Source organism: Saccopteryx leptura, chromosome 3 (genome assembly GCF_036850995.1).
Source record: "Saccopteryx leptura isolate mSacLep1 chromosome 3, mSacLep1_pri_phased_curated, whole genome shotgun sequence".
Classification (NCBI taxonomy): domain Eukaryota; kingdom Metazoa; phylum Chordata; class Mammalia; order Chiroptera; family Emballonuridae; genus Saccopteryx; species Saccopteryx leptura.
This window is the reverse complement of record NC_089505.1, coordinates 203,229,856-203,250,178: the sequence shown is the minus strand read 5'-3', so window position 1 is coordinate 203,250,178 and position 20,323 is coordinate 203,229,856. Positions and strand designations below refer to the sequence as shown.

General features: G+C 38.1%; 1 protein-coding gene and 1 long non-coding RNA gene across 2 annotated transcripts in view; one reads left to right on the top strand and one right to left on the bottom strand.

Annotated features, from left to right (window-relative positions):
* Nucleotides 1-20,323, top strand: part of DCDC2 (doublecortin domain containing 2) — a 264,811-nt gene that overhangs the window by 207,544 nt on the left and 36,944 nt on the right. The gene's annotated exons all lie outside the window — the stretch shown is intronic.
* On the bottom strand, nucleotides 943-5,855 carry LOC136397778 (uncharacterized). Its single transcript, XR_010749918.1, has 2 exons — nucleotides 5,659-5,855; nucleotides 943-2,139 (listed from the first exon to the last, which is right to left on the bottom strand). It is a non-coding gene; the product is annotated as an uncharacterized lncRNA (long non-coding RNA).

Below are 20,323 nucleotides of genomic sequence, written 5' to 3'. Positions count from 1 at the left end.
CAAACTCCAATAAATGTCTGTGTAACAAGAATGATTGTTATTTTTATGAAATACAATTCCAGTTACATTGATATTATCAAGATGAAGATGATCTGTTTTGGTTTAACTTGACTGTGAGTGAATGGGAATGGTTTGAGTTTTTACAGGAATGCCAGGATTTCTTTAGACATGCTGTGCAGTAGGGATAGGCTTAGCAACAGCTTTAGAGTGTGACCTCTGTGGCAAAGTCATCGGAAGGCAGGAGTCAGCAGAGATGGGATTTAACCCCCCTCTATCCCTTATGAACTCCATGGCCTCAGGTCTCTGAGTTAGTTTTTTTAAGGCTATGATCTCTCTTCTCCACCTCACAGCCACTCATCTTGAAAGAGTGGTGTATACTGTTTGTCTATCACATCCCATGTAATCTGACTTCCATGCTCTATTAAAATTACCCTCACCCGGTTGAACAGATCTTTGGGATGCCAAGGCTAGAGGACACTTTTTGGTACTGATTACTCCTTTATTGTTGAATTTCATTTTCCCCATGGCTTTCTTGACAGCTCACACTCTCATTTTCTCTTGTACCTTTTGTTATCTCTTTTCTATCTTTGCTTCTCTTCTGTCCATCTCTAAAATATTGTTTCTAGAGTTCTGTCTCCAGCCATCTTTTCTTCTTATTCAGGTTCTCATCCAGACCCAGGACTTTATCTACCAACTGTATTCTGATGGTTCCCACACCTATATCCTTCTCCTAGAACTTGATCCTAATCAGCAGACTTATATTTTCAACTGCTTTCTTGACATTTCTTTCATGGTGCTTCCAGGCGACTCAAATATGATATATATATATATATATATATATATATATATATATATATATATATATATATATATATATATATATCAAGATTAAAATTTATCAACTTGAAAGTATTGGTACACAAACACACATGCAGCCCCATGTTCATCGCAGTGTTATTTATTGTGGCCAAGACATGGAAACAACCAAAGTGTCCCTCAATAAAGGACTGGATAAAGAAGATGTGATATATATATACAATGGAATATTGTACTACCCAGACATAAAAAATGATGACATATTGCCATTTATGACAACATGGGTGGACCTTGAGAGCATTATACTAAGTGAAATAAGTAATTGAGAAAAAGCTAAGAACTATATGATTTCACACATAGGTGAGACATAAAAATGAAACTCATGGACGTAGATAAAAGTGTAGTGGTTACCGGGGGAGGGGAGTTGTGGGGGAGAGGAGTAAAGAGGGACAAATATAAGGTGACAGAAAATGATCTGACTTTGGGTGATGAGCACACAACATAATCAACAGTTCAAATGCTTTAGAAATGTTTACTTGAAACCTATGTACTCTTATTGATTAGTGTGACCCCATTAAATTTAATTTTCTAAATAAAAAAAATCTAAATTACAATTTATCATTTCCCTTCTTACCACCCCTTTTTTCTTCTTTTCGATGTCTTAGCGAATAACACTACTAACCACTTAGGCAGCCAAACCATAAACCTTGGAGTTCCCCTTCAACTCTTTTACTTCCCTCACCTCCCACATCCAGGCATTTATGGAGTTCTCTCATGTGTCCCGTTCTGTTCACACCACTGCCATTGCTTTCATTCAGGACATGCCATGTCCAGTGTTGTGCCCAAATCAGACAGCAGTGCCAGTTGCACCACCACAGAGTCCTATGCTCCAGAAGCTCATGCTCATCTTTCCATGCTTCCTTTCCCTGATTTCTCCAAGCTACCCGCCTTTTCTCACTTCAGTCTGACCCACGTTTATGGCTTTCTTTGTATAATCTCTGCTAGTCTTCTCACACTGACCTGGTATCTCCAGCTCAGCAATATAGTCCTGGAGGGCCTTGAGTGATTTCTTCCTCCCCCTCCACACTCCCTGCCACGAAACCTCACCTCCATCTGTCTAAGCATCTCTATTTCCAGGGCATTCTCTCAGTCCTGCATGCCTTGTTTCCAACTTACAGTCCTTTGCTTGCTCTTCATTATCTTCAGGATCAAGTTCAAGTTCTTGGTCCTGTCAGAACAAGGTGTTCTGAATCACTTCCCTCCTCTCCTGCCAATTCAGAGCCCTGTGGCATTGCCGCAGCCATACTTATTTGCTTGCAGTTCCTGAAACACACCATACATTTTTTTAGTACCTCCAAATCTTTGTGTACATTGGTCTTTCTATAGAACATCCTTCCTCCGCTCTTCAGTGACTGATTCAGTTTGTCTTCCAATTTGCAGCCTCTGTCCCTCAGAAGCCTTTTTTGGCAGCCACCCCCCTACCACACACACACCAATATCCTTTCTTTTGCACTCTTGATAGCCAGTGTAGAACTTGTGACATTTACTATTCTGTGCTGTTGACTTTTCCATTCATATACCCAGTAGACAGTTCATGACTCAAGGCCAGCACCTTGTTCATCTTTCTACAGCTGGTATCCAACACATGCCTGACCATGAAGAGGCTCAGTAAATACTGACATATAAATGAATGAATGAACAAAAACATTGAGGAATTTATAAGTACTGTGTATTTATGTTCTATTCAAATACTCCATTTGTTAGAAGTATTTGAAGTATGGCTAGCTCTTTTATAGACTTGGGTATGAAACACAGGTCATTTCGAGGTAGTGGAATCAGCCAGAATTAAGAAGAGGAATCCTAGGCCCCTCATTAAATAACTCCAAGTCACTAAATACAAGGAGGAATAATTTAGTCTAGTGAACTAAAAATAATTTACAGTATAATTTTTATAAGGTTACAAAATTAGGAATAAAAGAGTAAAGCTATATATACTTGTTGGTTTAGGTGAATATACAAAGAGGTACTTTATTATTCTCAGTCCCACTATCTAATGTAAACTTTGAAAATTATTCTAAAAAGTATATAGATTATAAAATAGTTTGTCATGAATTCACATATTATAAACAAATATGTGCTTTCTTCTTGGTACTCTGAATATTTCTGATTTTGATAAGAATCTAAGACACCTGTGTCTAAAAGAATTAAAATAAAAATGTATGGATAAGAGCAATATTACTTGTGATCTGGGGAAATCAATGATAATAATCCTATTTATGCTTTCTGTATAGTCTTAGAAAATGTTGTTACACCCATTTAAAGTTAAGGCAAAATAACCATGATGGTTAAGATTAAGTCTGTGCAAAGAGTTAATAGTCAAATTTAAACAACAGTTGCTTAACAGATGATATTTAATACCCTAGAGTGTGACACAAGGAACAGAAAGAAGCAAAACATTTCAAACTTCAGTCATGAAAACTCAGCTTTTGTAATATACTGATGGAGTTATTTTCATGTAATGTTCTAAATTGACAAACACACAAAAAAATTATATCACTTGTGATATTTTTGTTTCTGTAGAGAGCTTCCTATTTGCATTTATGGACCATAATGAAACATATGGAGAAAATTAATGATTAAAAAGCATTTGGGTTAGATTGGTGTACTAAGTTAGACGTGCTCAGAATGTTAGCTGTTATTTGATTAGTTTTTTGTTCTTCCTAATGATGATATGCTCTAGTTCAGAGAAGAAGTGCAAGGAGGATATTATATAAGTTGTAATAAGGACCAGAGGCAGTTGCCTGATATCTGTCCATGAGGAACTGTCATTATGTGTGAATCCACTCTTCCTTTCTACCTCGCCCTTGCTAAACTTCATAAAGACTGCTTCCTATTGGGTCAGCTTTCTGGAAGTGGTTTTTAAAATTTTCATTAAAGTGTTGTGATGACAACAATTTTTATCCAGGAAGAGTTATATATTAGAAATTCAATGTATTTCACATATGAGTATAGTTTACATTAATATTAGTTAATGGAAATAATTTTTAGGTCACATTCTCACCAATTTAAATTTTAATTCTGCCTTTGTAACATGTGACACATAAAGAGCATGATTTTTCTTGTAAATAAATCTAAACCTTTTTTTTATTCCTAGAATATTATCTTATATACTAAAACCTATTACTTCTTGTTTCCCACATTTTTTCTCGATAATCTACTGGGTTTAATGAACTGCTTTTTAAAATTAGCATTTTTCCTTTTTGTTGAATGTATCGAGGTGACACTTGTTTACAAAATTATACAGGTTTCAGGTATACAGTTCTACAACACATTATCTGCGTGCTTTTTTTTTTTTCAGAGACAGAGAGAGAGTCAGAGAGAGGGACAGATAGGGACAGACAGACAGAAACGGAGAGAGATGAGAAGCATCAATCATTAGTTTTTTGTTGCAACACCTTAGTTGTTCATTGATTGCTTTCTCATATGTGCCTTGACCATGGGCCTTCAGCAGACCGAGTAGCCCCTTGCTTGAGCCAGCGACCTTGGGTCCAAGCTAGTGAGCTTTGCTCAAACCAGATGAGCCCGCGCTCAAGCTGGCGACCTTGGGGTCTCGAACCTGGGTCCTCTGCATCCCAGTCTGATGTTCTATCTGCTGCGCCACCACCTGGTCAGGTTCTGCGTGCTTTTTTAATTTAACATTTTTATGAGACAGTTTCAGTAAACTATAGTGAAATGCTTATAGTCACACCAAACTTTCTTGTTTACATATAAAGCTTCCACTTAATAGATATCTAATATTACCATAAAGTATTCTGAACTGGACATTATTTTATTTCTCATGTTATTTATCCTTGGTAAGTTTCAACCAGTTTAAAACACTGAACACATCAAAATATGGTTTATAATAATACTTTAAAATATTTTTTCATAATTCTGGTAAGGAGGTATTCTAAACAAGATTATTGGGCCTAAATAACTGATTCTCTTCAATGACATGAATATATCATTCATTAATAATTTAGTAACTTTTCTTATTGAGAACATTGAAGTATGGTGATGTCAGTAAGCTATGATGCCAATGCACTGAAACTAGGAAGTGTGTTCCTCTCAGTGGTCTAGTTGCAGAAAAGTAAAAAGGCACAAATATTTGTTTTCCATTTCTGTAGGGGAAACCAATTCATATTTATTAGGAACTACACATTAATGATATGACTCCCTACCTTAGCAGCTCTGCTTTCAGTGTTTCGGCAATAAAATTCTTGAGGGATAAGTGAGAAATAATTGAGGAGCATTTTCATTTTTACTAGAGTGTTTGTTATTGCTTTACTGTGTAATATACACTAACGTGTCTATTCATGATTCAAAGAGAAAAGATTTGTGCTGAATTTGGGTGCAGTGTGCATCCAGGCATTGAATTTGATCCTCAGTGAAGTAATTGAATGAGAGCAGTATTATGTATCAAATTTATCCTTGCTCTTCAGTTTGTTAATGAATAGCTTTTATTACAAATGTTTTAGAGTAGAGGAAGACTTAAAAAAAATCTAATCCCTTTTTTTCAGGCAGATGTATGGGTATGTGGTGGTGGAAATGTTGTTTGTACCTCATAGGGGAGTGAGAAAGAGAAGTAACAACAGAGAAGGAAAACAAAAGGCAGCTGACTCCCAGGAGCAGGGAGCAGAGGGTGTCCAGCCATCTGCCGTTGCCTAGCAGGTATCTGCAGGAATCAGAAGATTTTCAGTGGCTCTTGCCCCCTATATTCTTTGTAGACCATCATTTTTGGATGCATAATATTACTTATCGCTACTGTAACAAATTACCACAAACTTGGTGGCTAAAAATTACCTTACAGTCTGGAGCTCAGAATTTCAAAGTGGTCTTTGCTGTGCTATCACCAAGGTGCTGGCTGGGCTCTGTTCCTTCTAGAGTCTCTAAGGGGAACGTTTGCATCCTTGCCTTTTTCTAGTTTCAGAGATTTCCTGCCATCCTTGGATTTATGGCCTCCTTCAATCTTTCAAGCCGGCAATGGCCAGTCAAGTCTTTTCTACAGTGCATCACTCTGACACCAATTCTCTCCCTTTAATTGTCAAGGACCTTTGTGATTATATTGGGTCCACACAAATAATCCAGGATGATCTCCATGCATCAAGATCTGTGACCTGAATTCACTTCTATTATGCAATGCAACATATTGTTTCTGAGGATTAGGATGTAGACATTTTAAGGGGGAGGGCTATACTTTACCTACCACAAATAGCATAGTTTGTTGATTCTCGTGGAGGTTGTACTCCAGTCTTATTTCTCTTCAGTCCTGTTACTAACCCCTACTTATTCAAATGTTATACTGCCAACTGTTGCCAGATTGAAGCAAAACCCCATAACAACACAAAGAATTAGTGGACTGGGCTAGTGACTTTTAAATTCTATGGTCCTTACATTCTACATCAATGCAGCAAATATTTTTGTGTCTGCTCTTTGTTGCATCCACCGGGTATGAGAACAAATGTTGGAGTCTTTCCGGAGCTTAGATCGTACTTTATTGGCCAAGTTTAACCTGTGCAGGGGCGAACTCCCAAGATGTCTGGAGACACCGTACTCACAAGGAGCTGCAAACGAGAGTCACGCCTGGCGCTTACAACTAGGTCCTTATATATCCTAAGTGAGCAAGCATTATACAGAAGCAGATGTGGCAGTTAGCTATTCGCTAGAGAGGTCGCACGTAGCATAGCAACAGGGGCAGGGTTTAGCTTAGTGGCTAATTTCAAACATAAACTTCTGATAAGGGTTTCTGACCAATAGAATGCAGGATGTTTGTCCTCCTTTGTGCTGATCTTCTTAGTTCTCAGCCTCACAGGGGCCCTATAAGCATCTCCCTGTTCCTGCTCCTTCAGTAGTTACACTCTGGCAGCCACAGCACACCTCCTGAATCTAACACTCTTCATTCTTTCAACAGGAACCTTTTGAACACCTGTGTGTTGGGCTCCTTTACCCACTGGGGATAGGACAGAGGATAGTATGGACATGCTGCCTGCTCTCATATGCTTATACTTCAGTAGATACAGAAAACACTAATACTCCAAATAAAAATCCCAGCTGATAAGAAATGCTAGGCAGCAAATTAAAACAAGAGTAATGTCAATGACTGGGTGGCTATTGGGATTAGAACCAGGAGGGTTTCCTGAGATCTAAATGACAACAAACAGCCAATCATGTGGGGAAAAGGGAGGGGAACATTCCAGGCAGAAGGTATAAGAGTATAAAGCCATAAGATAGAAAATAAACTTTCTGTTGGGGAAACAGAATGTAGATGGAGTTTAGTGGCACAATGGAAAGTGTAATGAAATGTGGTCCAGGAGAGAGTTAAGCATCAGATTACACCTCTGTAAGCCATGGTAAGGAACTTGGATTCTATGTATGAAGAATTACTTTAGAGAGTTTCTAAGTAATTTTAAAAGTCTATTAAGATCACTTGGCTCTTGTATAGAGGATGAGCTATAAGATAGCAACAGTAGATAGAAGTGAGACACTAATTTGTAAGCTATTGCAATAGCCTATCCCACAGATAATAGTGATTAGACTAGGTTGATAGAAGAGATGGAAATGATATTTGGAGATTTAGGATATGTTTAAAAGGAGATCAATTTGACAAGTGATGGAATGTATGTAGGGAGTGACAGCAAGATAGATATAAGGATAATTTCCAGATTTTGAGATTGAGTGGTAGCTTCAATTCCTGGGATGGGGAATATAGGGGATGAAATTTAGGGTGGAGAACTGAAGTTCTGTTTTGACCAAGCTAACACTGAGATGCCTTTTAGGTATCCAAGGTGAGATATAAAATTAATTGGACATATAAATTTTTGGGATCTATGAAGAGGCTAATACAGATTAGAGCATCACTAACAGATTGATAGTGTTTAATCTATTATCTTGATGAAATTATGTAAGAAGAATGAGTAAAAAAAGAAGTAGACCCATGATGCACATCTGGGGTGGTCTAACATTGGAAAGTTGAATAGAGGAGGATTTGGCCAAGGAGACAGACAGAGCAGCTGGTGATTTTGCTGCAACCAGGAGAATGAAATAAAGAGATAGATAAACAGTCAGAGTGAGAGAGATAAAGATAAAGAGAGAGAGAGAAAGAGAGGGAGGGAGAGAGCTGCTGTGAGATGAAAATGTGAACATAAAGATGGACATTGTGTCACTGATAATTTTGGCAAGGGTACAGAGTGCTGCTACAGAAATAGGATGAGAAAGTCTGAGGGAAAGTGTGTGGGTGAGAGATGTAGACAGTGATGCTAAAACAAAGTTTGTGTCCCATTGGAGGTCCCCACCAGGTGGCACTACCCTTAGTGGGTTGTGGTTAGGATGTCTGAGGTGTCTATAGCAATAACTATGCAACCATTGCACGTACCAGTTTCCATTATGATTTAAATTCACCAAATTTAATCTGAAAGTTTATTAGCAGTAATAATAAAAGTGGTAAAGTTCTGAAGTGCTTGAATAATATTGCCCTTGATGAAAAACTTAATAATTTCTATTGGAATGCATCCTTGCAAACAGGGGTTTAAAAAAATTTTTTTAATAAATTTTTATTAATGTTAATGGGATGACATCAATAAATCTGGGTACATATATTCAAAAAAAGCATGTTCAGATTATCTTGTCATTCACTTATGTTGCATACCCATTACCCAAAGTCAGATTGTCTCCGTCACCTTTTATCTAGTTTTCTTTGTGCCCCTCCCCCTCCCCCTCCCCCTCCGCCTCTCCTCCTTCCCTCCCACGCCCCCCCTTGCCCCCACACCCGGTAACCACCACACTCTTGTCCATGTCTCTTAGTCTCATTTTTATGTCCCACCAATGTATGGAATCATGCACTTCTTGTTTTTTTCTGATTTACTAATTTCACTCCTTATAATGTTATCAAGATCCCACCATTTTGTTGTAAATGGTGTATATGTGCCACATCTTCTTTATCCAGTCTTCTATTGAAGGGCTTTTTGGTTGTTTCCATGTTTTGGCCACTGTGAACAATGCTGCAATGAACATGGGGCTACATGTGTCTTTACGTATCAATGTTTCTGAGTTTTTGGAGTATATACCAAGTAGAGGGATTGCTGGGTCATAAGGTAGTTCTATTTTCAGTTTTTTGAGGAACCACCATACTTTCTTCCATAATGGTTGCACTACTTTACAGTCCCACCAACAGTGAATGAGGGTTCCTTTTTTCTCCACAGCCTCTCCAGCATTTGTTATTACTTGTCTTGTTGATAATAGCTAATCTAACAGGTGTGAGGTGGTATCTCACTGTAGTTTTGATTTGCATTTCTCTAATAACTAATAAAGATGAGCATCTCTTCATATATCTGTTGGCCATCTGTATTTCTTCCTGGGAGAAGTGTCTGTTCATGTCCTCTTCCCATTTTTTTATTAGATTGTTTGTTTGTTTGTTGTTGAGTTTTAAAAGTTCTTTGTAAATTTTGGATATTAGGCCCTTATCTGAGCTGTTGTTTGAAAATATCATTTCCCATTTAGTTGGCTGTCTGTTTATTTTGTTGTCAGTTTCTCTTGCTGAGCAAAAACTTTTTAGTCCCATGTAGTCCCATTCATTTATCTTTGCCTTCACTTCTCTTGCCTTTGGAGTGAAATTCATAAAATGCTCTTTAAAACCCAGGTCCATGAGTTTAGTACCTATGTCTTCTTCTATGTACTTTATTGTTTCAGGTCTTATATTTAGGTCTTTGATCCATTTTGAATTAATTTTCGTACAAGGGGACAAGCTGTAGTCGAGTTTCATTCTTTTGCATGTGGCTTTCAGTTTTCCCAGCACCATTTGTTGAAGAGGCTTTCTTTTCTCCATTGTGTGTTGTTAGCCCCATTATCAAAAATGATTTGACCATATATATGTGGTTTTATTTCTGGACTTTCTATTCTGTTCCATTTGTCTGAGTGTCTATTTTTCTGCCAATACCATGCTGTTTTGATTATCGTGGCCCTATAATAGAGTTTGAAGTCAGGTATTGTAATGCCCCCAGCTTCATTCTTTTTCCTTAGGATTGCTTTGGCTAATCGGGGTTTTTTATAGTTCCATATAAATTTGATGATTTTTTGTTCCATTTCTTTAAAGAATGTCATAGGAATTCTGATGGGAATTGCATTAAATTTATATATTGCGTTGGGTAATATGGCCATTTTGATTATATTTATTCTTCCTACCCACGAACAAGGAATATTTTTCCATCTAACTGTATTTTTTTCGATTTCCCTTAACAATGCTTTGTAGTTTTCATTATATAGGTCCTTTACATTCTTTGTTATGTTTATTCCTAGGTATTTTATTTCTTTTGTTGCAATCATGAAGGGGATTATTTTTTTGAGTTCATTTTCTAATATTTCATTGTTGGCATAGAGAAAGGCTATGGACTTTTGTATGTTAATTTTGTATCCTGTGACCTTACTGTATTGGCTTATTGTTTCTAGTAATCTTTTTGTGGAGTCTTTCGGGTTTTCGATGTATAGGATCATATCATCTGCAAAAAGTGATACCTTTACTTCTTCTTTTCCGATATGGATGCCTTATATTTCTTTGTCTTGTCTGATTGCTCTGGCCAGAACTTCTAGCACCACGTTAAATAAGAGTGGAGAGAGTGGACAACCCTGTCTTGTTCCTGATTTAAGATGGAAAGTCCTCAGTTTTATGCCATTTAATATGATGTTGGCTGATGGTTTTTCATATATGGCCTTTATCATGTTGGGATATTTTCCTTCTATACCCATTTTGTTGAGTGTCTTAAACATAAAGTTGTGTTGTATTTTATCGAATGCCTTTTCTGTATCTATTGATAAGATCATGTGGTTTTTGTTCTTTGTTTTGTTGATGTGGTGTATTACGTTAACCATTTTAGGTTTGTTGAACCATCCTTGAGATTCTGGGATGAATCCCACTTGATCATGATGTATTTTTTTTTAATATGTTGTTGTATTCGATTTGCCAGTATTTTGTTTAGTATTTTAGCATCTGTATTCATTAGAGATATTGGTCTGTAGTTTTCTTTTTTTGTGCCATCCTTGCCAGGTTTCGGTATGAGGGTTATGTTGGCCTCATAAAATGTGTTTGGAAGTATTGCTTCTTCAATTTTTTGGAAGACCTTCTGTAGAATAGGGACTATTCTGTAGAATAATCTTCTTTGAATGATAGAATTCACTAGTATAGCCGTCTGGGCCTGGACTTTTATTTTTGGGGAGGTTTTTAATGTTTTTTTTTTTCTATTTCTTCTCTACTAATAGGTCTGTTTAGGCTTTCTGCTTCTTCATGACTCAGTCTAGGAAGGTTGTGTTGTTCTAGGAATTTATCCTTTTCTTCTAGGTTGTTGAATTTAGTGGCATAAAGTTTTTCATAGTAATCTACAATAATTCTTTGTATATCTACGATGATTTCTCTTCTTTCATTTTGGATTTTGTTTATATGAGTTCTTTCTCTTTTTTCCTTGGTAAGTCTTGCCAGGGGTTTGTCAATTTTGTTGATCTTTTCAAAGAACCAGCTCCTTGTTCCATTACTTTTTTCTATAGTATTTCTGTTCTCTATTTCATTTATTTCTGCTTTGATTTTTATTATCTCCTTTCTTCGGCTGGTTTTGGGTTGTTTTTGTTCTACTTCTCCCCATTCCTTAAGGTGTGAAGTTAAGTGGTTCACTTGGGCTCTCTCTTGTTTGTTCATATAGGCCTGAAGTGATATGAACTTCCCTCTTATCACTGCTTTTGCTGCATCCCATAGATTCTGATATGTTGTATTGTCATTTTCATTTGTCTTTATATATCTTTTTATCTCTGCACTTATTTCTTCTTTGACCCATTCATTTTTTAAAAGTATGTTGTTTAGTTTCCACATTTTTGTGGGTTTTTTTTCTCTTTTTTGCAGTTCAATTCTAGTTTCAAGGCTTTATGACAGAAAATATGCTTGGTACAATTTCAATTTTTCTGAATTTGCTGATATTATTTTTATGGCCCAACATATGGTCAATTCTTGAGAATGTTCCATATACACTAGAGAAAAATATATACTCTGTTGCTTTGGGATGAAGTGTCCTGTAGATGTCTAACATATCCAGGTTCTCTAGTGTTTCGTTTAAGGCCACTATATCTTTATTGATTTTCGGTTTGGATGACCGATCTAGGGCCGTCAGCGCTGTATTAAGGTCTCCAAGTATGATTGTATTTTTGTCAGTTTTTGTTTTAAGATCAATAAGTAGCTGTCTTATATAATTGGTGCTCCTTGATTTGGTGCATTTATATTAAGGATTGTTATGTCTTCTTAATTCAGCATCCCCTTAATCATTATGAAATGACCATTTTTGTCTCTGAGTACTTTTGCTGTCTTGTAGTCAGCATTATTAGATATGAGTATTGCTACGCCTGCTTTTATTTGGATGTTATTTGCTTGGAGTATTGTTTTCCAGCATTTCACTTTAAATTTGTTTTTATCCTGTTGCTTAGATGTGTTTCTTGTAGGCAGCATACAGTTGGATTTTCTTTTTTATTCTTTTTTTTTTTTTTTTTTTTTAGAGAGAGAAAGGAGAGACAGAGAGAGAGAAGGGGGGGAGGAGCTGGAAGCATCAACTCCCATATGTGCCTTGACCAGGCAAGCCCAGGGTTTTGAACCGGCAACCTCAGCATTTCCAGGTCAACGCTTTATCCCACTGCGCCACCACAGGTCAGGCTGGATATTCTTTTTTAATCCAGTCTGCTACTCTGTGTCTTTTTATTGGTGAGTTTAATCCATTTACATTTAGTGTAATTATTGACACTTGTGGATTCCCTATTGCCATTTTATATATTGCTTTCTGTTAATTTTGTATCTTGTTTAATTCTTCTCTCATTTGTTTTTGTTTGTTTGTATTCCATACTTCTTTCCTCTGTTGCTACCTTTTTTAAGTCATGTGCTTTTGTGGTGGTTTTTTCAAGGGTGGTTACCATTAAGTAATGAAAAGGTACCTACCATATACATTGTAGTACCCTATCTTGCGAGTTTTTCTGCACTTCATTGTCTTTTGCTACTGTTAATCTCTGTCCTATCCCCCCCTCTTTTTTTTTCCTTTTGTTGTCACAGTTTAAATTTGGTTTTATTGTGTTCTTGGTGGAGCTTTTACTTGTGGTTTTGTTTTGTTTTGTTCTTTGGATCTGGTTGGAAAATCCCCTTTAGTATTTCCTGGAGTGGGGGTTTTCTGATCATAAATTCCCTCATCTTTTCTGTATTTGTGAATGTTATTATTTCTCCTTCATACTTGAAGAATAACTTTGATGGGTATAGTATTCTTGGCTGAAAGTTCCTCTCTTCCAGGACTTTAAATATTGGGGTCCACTCTCTTCTAAATTCTAGAGTTTCTGCTGAAAAATCTGATGATAATCTAATAGGCCTTCCTTTATATGTTGTTTTCTTCTTTTCCCTGTCTGCCTTGAGAATTTTTTCTTTGTCGTTGGTTTGTGCCATTTTCATTATGATGTGCCTTGGAGTAGGTTTGTTGTGGTTAAGAAAACTCGGTGTTCTGTTTGCTTCTTAAATTTGAGGCTTTAGTTCTTTCCACAGGCTTGGGAAGTTCTTGTCTATTATTTGTTTGAATAAATTCTCCATCCCATTTTCTCTCTCTTCTCCCTCTGATATACCTATTATTCTTATGTTATTCTTTTTGATGGAGTCAGACAATACCTGTAGGGATTTCTCATTTTTTTTTTTTAATTTTTGAGTCTCTCTCTTCTCTCTGTTGTGGCTCAAGTTGCTTGTCTTCTATGTCACTAATCCTACCTTCTATCTGGCCTATTCTATTAGCTAAGCTTGTTACCTCGTTTTTCAGTTCATGAATTGAGATTTTTCATCTCTGTTTGATTTGTTTTTATAGTTTCAATTTCCTTGCTAATATATTTTTTGTGTTCGTTGAGTTGTTTCTGAGCTTCCTAAATTGCCTTTCTGTGTTTTCTTGTATATCCCTGAGTATTTTTAGGATTTCTATTTTAAATTCTCTGTCATTTAATTCCAAGGTTTCCAATATATTAAATTTTTTCTCCATAGATTTTTCCACATCTATCTGTGTTACTTCTCTTTCTTTTGTATCCATGATATTTGATTTTTTTTTCTTAATGGCATCTGAAGGTGGTCTTGTTGATAGCACTAATGAGAACTAATAAAGAATAAAAAGTGGAAAAAAATAAAATAAATAAAATAAAAAAATAAAAAGAATTTGGGAAAAAAAATAATTTATTATTTTCCTCCCTTTTTTTTTTCTTCTCTTCCCTCCTCTTCCCTCCTCCTTAGGAAAATATTGTGATAGACTGTGAATTATATTATGCTAAATGAAACAAAAACTGCCTATAACAGAGTTTCTGAGTTGGGGGGAACAATCACGGGGCAAAAAAGGAAGTAGGGACCCACAAAATGGAAAAAAGAAAAAAATTTGGGTCAAGTATAAAATGATTTGCTTGTAAGTAATGGTCGACTAAGAGATATAATGGGAGGGATAAGAGAGAAACCAGAAAAATGGGAAAAAAACCAAACTATTGTATTAAGTGGAGCAAAGACTGAATAGAATGGAGATCCTGGGTTGGGAGGAATGCTACTGAGTTAAAAAGCGAAGTAAAAAGTACCCAAAATGCCACAGAAAAATCCAAAAAAACTTGAGTCCCAAATTAAATAATTTGTTTGTGATTGAGGATTGAATGAGAGGAAAATTAAAAGGAGAAAAGAAGAAACTAATAGAAAGGGAGAAACAAGAAAAAGGGGAAAAGGAAAGGAAGAAAAAAGAAAAAAAAACAAAAAGAGAGGGAGAGTTAAGGGTTTTGGAGTGTAACCCTCGTGGAGAGTAAGGAAGAAGAAAAGAAATAAAATGAAGCACTTATGGGTAATGTAGTTCAAGGAATGGAAAGAGTAAGATGGGCAGAGAATAACAGGACCAAGGTTGAGGAAATAGAAATAATAGTAATAAAGGCAAGAGGATGAAAGAAACAAACAAAAGAAATAGTGTAACAAATTATAAAGTCTGTGGATTTTTCTTGAATTTGAGAGGTTAACTTCTTCTTCCCTTTTCTTTCCTCTCCCTCTTCTGGTGACTCTGTACCCCAGGCTCTGCCCCTGTGGCATGCTTAGGTAGGGATTTGCAGTTGATGAGACTCTACGGCAATGTCATATATTTGGCTTCAGTCTCGTTGGTAGTCAAGGCTTGTTAGCATTTACAGGCTCCAACAATGAGAGAGTCCGTTTTCCCGGAGCCTCTCTCCTAGTCTCTCCTTCCTGAATCAGCAGCCTGATGATCCAGCTATGAGGCTGCCGCTGCCGCTGCTGCCGCCTGGGGAGTAAGAGGTTTAGAGAGCTGGCAAATCCCCACTGTATCCCCACTTAATGCAGGGCTCTGGGTAAGGCTCTGGCAGTCAGAGCAGTCAGCATAATCAGGCGGGGCTGGGAGCCAGTTGCTCTCAAGGTGACGTTCTCTGAGCTTCTAGGCCTGTTCAGCACACCCAGCACTCTGTGGTACCACTGTCCCTGGCTTTCCACACTTTGTCACCTGTTTTGGCTGGGAAGAAGATGCCCTAGTTGCTGCCTACAGTACAGGAGGTCTTAACACTACCAAGTCCCTCTTTTTTAGCGTATGTCCCTGAGTATGAAAGCTCTGCCAATCAGAAGTTGCCCCCACCCCTTTAGCAAGAGGCACTAAAAAATATCACACCTCTTGTCTTGAATAGCTGGAGTGAGAGAGATCTTGTCAATTATAGCTGCGTCTGTCAGTTGGGAGGTGAGCAGCCCGTGGGTTAGGCTAATTTCAGCAATTGGATCCATGGAATTTCTCCAGAATGAACTGCAAGCTGCACGCGTGCTCCTCTCCCAAGGCTTGATTGTTAGCTTGAATGGTTGGGTGAAGCGCCCCTCCCACCTAGAGAAGCTCGGGTGTAGGGAAGTTTGCTTTGGCGCACTCCCCTTGTGCCGCAGACAGCTGCTGCTCGTTGTGCTGTGCAGGTGATTACTCGCACGCAGGTAGTTTCTGGGCTGCCCGCGGCCCGGGTGCGGGAGGCTGGACTGCTCCCGGCACAGTGCACAGAAGGCTGGGCTGCTTGTGGCCCGGTTGGTGCTGGGGGGGGCTGGGCTGCTCACAGCCGGGCACGCGGGAGGCTGGGCTGCCTGCGGCCCGGGGCTTGGGCGGTCGCTCACAGCACGGGCTGGAGGCTGGGATGCTCGGGGCGTGGCACACTGGCGTTTGCTCTCGTGGACTGATTCACCACAGGCACACTCTTTCCTCAGCTTGAACGAACGTCTACGTCGCAGCCTAGCTACCTCCACACCCCTAGCTCCTCCCGACTCTCAGTTCCAAGTGAAAGCAGCCTTTGCTCAGGTTAGTGAGAAAGGCAGAGAGTTTCTTTGTCCGACTTATTTCCCTCAGGGTTGATTATATATTTAGCCAATTTTTCGCTCGATCCTACCTTCGCCTTCAGGGTGTGAAACTCTCGGATGCTCCAAGATAGGTTTTTCTGTCTCTGGTTGTTGAACTTGTTGTAATTTTGGGGAGATTTTTTGGTCCGTGTCCTCACGGCGCCATTTCTATGACGTCACCTAAAAATTTTAATGTATTATTTTTCCTTCTTCCTTGGAGTGTGTCTTTGGTTGCTTTCTGCTGTGACACTGATAGAAGAGGAACATATTCTTACTGTATCTTTCAAATTCTCTACCACTGTAGTTTGAACTTCCATATTAAATAATCACACATTTTTGAACATTCCCATTGGCTCATTGATTTGGCCATGGATAAAATATATATACATACAAGTTCTATTACAAATAGTACTTTTAGACAATGCCAAAAATTTGGTGTTTATATAATGTTTTGTATATTAGTTTTTTTAAAAACATATCTTTTCAAAACCAGTTTTGTGGCTGACATTATGCAAGGCACAGGACTTGAAAAGGTGGAAGTTATGGTCTGTGCTTGAAGGGGCTGTAGTAAGGGAGGCAGAAAAGGAAGGAGACATCATGAAAGTGAGTGTGGTTCATGAATAAAAGAAGTCTGTGATGAGGGAGTTGTGCATGGAAAAGGCTATGGTTCTGTTTCGTTGTGGGGTGAGAAGCTGAGGCGATTTTGTGTAGCAGAATAGGATTCAAACCATGAGTAAGACTCCAACACTTACAGGGACAAAGGTGGAAGCGGTAGACTGGACTGAGGGCAGAGGCATGAAGTGTAAACTAGCACATCAGTACTGTGACCCACATTCTTTGGTCATGATTGCACATGGGCTGTGAGTGAAGTGTCTCCATATGATGGGAAGGATGTGCGGTGAGGTAGAGGTGATGGTATTGTCACTGGAGTAGAACATCTCATCATGTGGACATTGAAATTCCTGAGATGGTAAGATACATGGTGGAAAGAGACATGAGCTGGTGAGGCTTCCCTTAAGAACAGTTAAAAGGAGCATTCAGTGCAAAGGCTAAGGGTTTACCAGAGTTCATTATCAGCATGATTAGAGAAAGGTAATGGGAGGCAGGATTAAATACCGGCAGAGTGCTTGAGGTGGAGGATTGTCGAAGGCATAGAGCAGGAAGGCAATCAACCAGTATGTGAGAAGGAGATGAAACCAGGGACTTCTCTTTGGTCTCATTTCAATAAACATTTATTGAGCACTTGATGTGTTCTGTGGACTATGCTTGTTCTTGGGAAGCAGGACTCAGAAGACAGGAAAGAAGCTGGAGGATATGTTCATGGAAAGGCAGATAGCGCAGTATCTGTGATCTTAACATAAGATGCTGAGCCTGTAAAAGTCAGGCCGTCCAGGTTTCCCAAAGTGACTTTCATACAGGAGGGCATGGTATATACAGTCAGTTTTTGCTTCACATCAGCAACAGGCTCTTGGAACTCTTAGTGGCAAACCAAAAGTTATATAACAAAACCAATTTTACCTCAGTCTTTTTTTTTTTTTTTTTTTTACCTCAGTCTTAATTGATAGAAAGAAGAGTTAGGTTCTGATAGCAGAATTCTGATCACAGAAACAGACGTGCGGTGCGGTCTTCTAAATGAAGACCCATAACACTTTTGTTATTCAACATAAAAATAAATGTGAGCTCTTCATACTTCTAAGAAAGGTGGATAAACAAGTCACATCATTTTCCACCCCACTAATTCCCATTCAGGGTCAAGGGTGGATAGAGACTCTCCCGACAGTTCAGGATGAGCAGAGGGGCCCAGGTTGGACAGGATCTCAGGGACACTCGTACACATCCACACTCAGACTGGGACCAGTTAGGCGCCCCAACATGCACGTCTTTGGGATGTGGGAAGAAATTAACAACCCCTGGAGAAATCCCAGACATAGGGAGAAGGGGTACACCCCACACCAATACTGGCCTCAGCTGGAAATTGACATTTTTTTCCTCATCAACATTGTGACAAAATGATATTGTCTGAAATGATGTTATCTAAGGACACATTTTATTTACCAATGAAATGAGTGAAATCTAGTCTAATTTAAAAACTCCTATTTTTTATTATTCACTAGTGCCCATTAATTACAGGATGGTACCACCTTGTGCAGTAATTTATTATATGTTAAAATAATATTTATTAACATGTGAAATGTTCATGATATGATTTTAAAGGAAAAAAAACTTAAAAAAATATATATTATGATGCCAATTTTATGAGTGATTGTGTGTGTGTGTGAGATAGCGAGGGGGAGAGTGAATGTCAGTTTTCAAAATATTAGTGGTTATCTCTGGGTCATGAGATTAGAAGGATGTTTATTTTCTTTATCTTCCAAATTTTCTGAAATGCATACATATATGAATAATTTATAATCATAAAATGCTATCAAAAATATTTTCCCTAGACATTCATATTACTCTTTTAAAATTTATATAGCATTTATAGTTTAAAAATTTAAATCCTAATAGGCTTTCTTCTATCACAAAGAACTTTCTAGCTGTTCTTCCTTTTTTCCTCACTGTTTATTCCTGTGCATATCTTCTGACTTCATTTCTATCTCTGAGCTGCTTTGAAGGTGGCTCGCAGGTCTAGTTCACTGATGAGTAGCCCCTCCCCCAGCCCCAGCAGACCCATGTGTCTCTGTGTTCTCTCTCTCTGTGCCACTGTACACAAGGCTGTACTTTGCTGTTTGTGTCCTTATGATTTTCATTTTCCATTCTGGTGCCCTTTCAATTCTATTTTATTTGTGATTGTTGATCTTATTCTTTTTTTCTGCTGAAATGTTTATTCTAAAACACATCTGCAAGCCTTTCATAGCACTACTCAGAGACAGTGAAACATTTCATTGAATGTGGATATTTAAGAATATATTTCTTTTGTACCTATAGGTTTCTTTTTGTATTCTCTTTGAAAGCAAGTGCAGCACTTGGGTACAAAAATGTCACCCAAAAAGTCATGTGCATAGGTCATGGCAATCCTCTACTGAATTTGGAAGGTAGAAATGAATGCAAACATACCTAATTTTTATTTTTTAACCATTTTGTAGGTAACAGTTAATACATTGTATAACATATTTTTCCGAAATTAGTTCATTATGCCTCTGTACATTCTCAGAGTTATGAAATCCATATGTGAATAAAGCTGAATTTATTTTTTGTTGTTTCCCTTATTATTTCCTTGAGTTCTAAGTTCCAGAATTTCATGGAGAGACATATGTCGGCTGACCCTATCCCCTTGAGTCCAGTTGTACAGACTTGGATGCTTCCCTTTCACTTTCCTCCTTCAGGACAAAGTAACAAAGGTTATTTTACTAGCCCACCCTGTGCTTTGTGAGTGTATGACCAGAGCTCTGCATGTATGAGAGCACCACCACACTCTCTGTTTCATTTTCTATATTCTTTCTTCGGCTGTTGCTGAGCTTGGGGCTGCAGTTTCATTTTGGATCCCTGTCCTCAGCTGTAAGATGCAACAGAGTCAGGACATAAACCTTGGACTTGCTGTGTGGGCCACCTAATCCTTGGGGAGTTAGTTGGACAGATAATCCAAAAGTAGCTGCCAATGCTGAAATCATCATTTGGTAATGATTTTGTAGTGTATCCTGTTCTTTGTGTACATTTGCAATTCACATATACATGCAAGAGGATTTAACGGAGACAATTCTGGTGGATGAAAGATTGCATTGCTTTGTCTAAGCACACAGACTTGATGGGAAGGAGAGAGAAAGATGAAAATATGTGTTGGAGGATAAGAAAATCCAGTCTGGGATTAAATGATTGCTGTAGATCATCTGAAAAATGAATCCGTGTGAATTAATTTGACATATATGATAAGCTGTGAGGTACCTCTGCTATTCCTAGTTTTTTAAAAAGAGAGTAGAGAAGCCATCATACAGTCAAATTACAAATAAAAGTAATTAAAAAGGGAAATGGTTTCTTCAGGAGAAACAAAGAGGAGTTGAGTATGGTTTTGTCTCCCCCTCTTTATTCCTCCCTTACCTGCCCTGTCCTCCTAGCCTCCACAGGGCTCTGCCACAGGCGTTACCTATCACAGTATTTGTT